General features: G+C 40.0%; 1 long non-coding RNA gene across 1 annotated transcript; it reads left to right on the plus strand.

The window, feature by feature from the left end:
- The first annotated feature begins 933 nt into the window (after positions 1 to 933).
- Positions 934 to 2287, plus strand: LOC109465153. The gene is made up of 3 exons (XR_002139944.1): positions 934 to 1335; positions 1703 to 1767; positions 1898 to 2287. It is a non-coding gene; the product is annotated as an uncharacterized LOC109465153 (long non-coding RNA).
- Positions 2288 to 3083: the final 796 nt, after the last annotated feature.

Raw genomic sequence — 3083 nt, forward strand, 5'->3', positions numbered from 1 at the left:
GGATGGTGCTGTAACTTCGGATGACTTTTTACAAGTTCGACTTCACAGAGCATGAGCGTGGATTATCAGAAAACCGTTACGTTTTAATTAATGATAAATAAACATGTGGGTATTAAAAGAATTTGCCTTGTGGAGACGACTTTACACGGTCCATGACCGATCAAGCTGTGGATTGGCGTCAGATAAAGCAGCGCGGCGTTGAAGTTAAGAAAACGTTCGATTCTGTTCCATTTTCAACAGGGTGCTGTAACTTCGGATGAAATATAGTTTGATCACTTTTTAAAATACTAGTTAGGTTATACGTAAACAAATAGAACAATTACGTGTCAAATAACTTCAACCTTCCACTGATAGTCAATTTTTGACAGTGCGTATCTCGCCAGAGATTTCAAGCGTGCTGTAACGAAGCATGGTCGCACGACCGCCAATTCCTTCCAGGCCGTGTCGACGCTGATGATCTCCTAATGGTGTGCCTTGGGTGGTAAATAGCTGGTCTTCTGAAAAACACTGTAAACTACAAATGAACAATTCTTCCACATGTATTTTCCGAAGCCGCCCAGCCATGCCCTCCCACACCGGAAATTGAAGCGGTAACCTTTGCACTCTGCAAACACCGCATGTGAACCCTAAAATGCGCGGTAACATTCACTGTGGTTCTAAAGCCGTGATTGATTCTATCCATTCTGGTCAAATAAAATAGGGACTTGGCAGCTATTAAAAGACACGGTGTATTGTCTGATTGAGAGGTTCACTATAAATGCGTCACACACACACACTAAATAGTACTTAGCGTAAGTTGCTGTCTTGATGGACGAGCCGATAACTTCGCAGCCAGGAGGTAAATGTTTGTGAGACATAAGGTAAGGTAACATCAATTTATTTTTATCCGTCATTTTTTTGTTACAAATACTGAAGAAATGCTACTTTATACAGATCATACGTAAACGATAACATATATCGATATAAAATTACCCTTGTAATTTTAATAAATGTCACAAACCCCTTCAAGCAACTGGTTTTGCCGAGATCTTCCGGGCATTTTCATGTTGTAAATACGGGGGACGTCGATTTTGTGCTTCTGGAATTAAAGACATATTTTTGAACAAATGTTGCATTTTCCTAGTTTAAGGGTGACTCTTTGATAATTAATTCCAAAACAAGAAAATATTGGCTTGCTAGAACTGACAAAATCAACGCACTTTTCTGAAGTGTGATTTGGTACGGTCCGCACAAGTTTCGCGCCATTTCTATCATTTCGGCGCCGTTCGTCTTTCAATTTCTGTCACAGAGGACACAGAGCGGTCACAGAGCAAACAAGAAACACGACCAAACGACGTGAGTATTAAATAACCGCATCTTTATTGTGAAGCTAAGGAGACGTTAGCCTAAGAAAGAACTAAAATCTTACATTCCTAAGTCAACTTATTTTAACACGGAGCTTGATTTTAATAGTGCGAAAAACTGTAGTGGCTGCACAAATGTTACAAGTAAACTATATATACATTAAAAAGGTTTGGGACTGGATTTGTCCACTCTTGCATGAAAGATGAAGCATAAATATTCCTTTGCATAAAAGACAATCTCATAAGCACAAACAACGATGTTTGCTAAGTTGAAGAAGGAGCCACATTTACATAATCTATTACTAGTAAGTTCCTATATTCACTGTGACCTATTGGTGTGTACTTGCATTTTTTCACAGATCCATCCACATCTGCAATAACATACCCAGTACCCACAAAACATCTGAAGTCCGGTAGCACAATGGTGGGTCTCAATACTTACGTTATACTAAAAGTAGAATAAATTTGAAACTGTTCTTTCAAAACTTAACTAACTATGGAACGTTTTGAGTACAACAACTTATCTAAACAGCAAAATGCATTCCCATTAACAGATCCTCACGCTGCAGACTGTGCATCACAGTGACATAGCTGCACTTGTTGTAGCACAGGAAGACCCACCGGAGATGAAGGTCCAAGTGTACCAACGCCCCGGAGCCCCAATCGCCGGGTTGATGATGTACGCTAGGTTGGACGGCACGTGGTACCCATGCGGTTGGATTCGCGAGAAGAACAAGGACTCTGTCCTTAATTTGTCATCGGAAGGGGGCTTAGAAAGCCTGAGCTGTGTCCTACAGGACCGGTACACTAAGAAAGGCTACCATGTCTTAAAAGTTAGCATACTTTAGAGCCTTATCAAAATGTTTTGACGGCACTACAATTCACTACATTACAATATTTAAACAGCACTAAAGTTTACTACGTTATAATAGTTAAACATTGGTTGAAATTTCTACCACAAGTAATAAAATTGTAAATGTAATAGATGTTCAAAAGCTACACACTGCAATGTAGGTTGTGTGCTGTATGTACCAGAACATGCCGTTAATAAAACATCTCTTGTCATTTGGTGTGCTATTTTCTAACTAAGTAAACAAGTAAAGTAGTATAAGAATGCTTCTGATCAACACCTAGCCATGTTCCGTATTTGACGAGTATTCCCGGTGGAGACACGGTCAAAGCCCCACCAAGCTGTGGATTTCAGCCGGATAAAGTAGCGTGGCATTGAAATTACTAAAAAAATTCGATTCTCATCTATTTCAAACATCTATGTACAGATAGCAAACCCACATTGTACCTACAGTATACAGATTTAGCTTAATTCCATTATTTACACGCAACAACGCATACCCCAACACTGTTAACCATACGAACTCTTACCTGAGCACAAGGTATATGAACTACGTTACTGGCTGTATAACGTTACTTACTTGTTGCGTTGTTTCGGTGCGAACGGTCATTGAATAACTTTAAAAGTCATATTCGTAACAGGAATCCCTTTTTTTGTATTCGTCGACGTTTTGAACCGTCTCCCTGGCATTTCCCGTTCTGCTCTCTCTCATCCTCCTCATTTTGCGGATCCATTTCATTCTCTTCCTCCTCCTTTTCCATTTCCTTGTCTTTCTCTTCATTCTCCTTTTCCATTTGCCTTTTTCTCTTCTTGTCTTCTCTCTCTTTTGCCTTTGCTTCTCGTTGTAGTCGTGTTAGCTCTGCCCTCTTCCTTCTCTCTTCGGCTTTGGC

The sequence above is a fragment of the Branchiostoma belcheri genome, unplaced genomic scaffold (assembly GCF_001625305.1).
Source record: "Branchiostoma belcheri isolate BF01 breed outbred unplaced genomic scaffold, Haploidv18h27 scaffold1491, whole genome shotgun sequence".
NCBI classification, from domain to species: domain Eukaryota; kingdom Metazoa; phylum Chordata; class Leptocardii; order Amphioxiformes; family Branchiostomatidae; genus Branchiostoma; species Branchiostoma belcheri.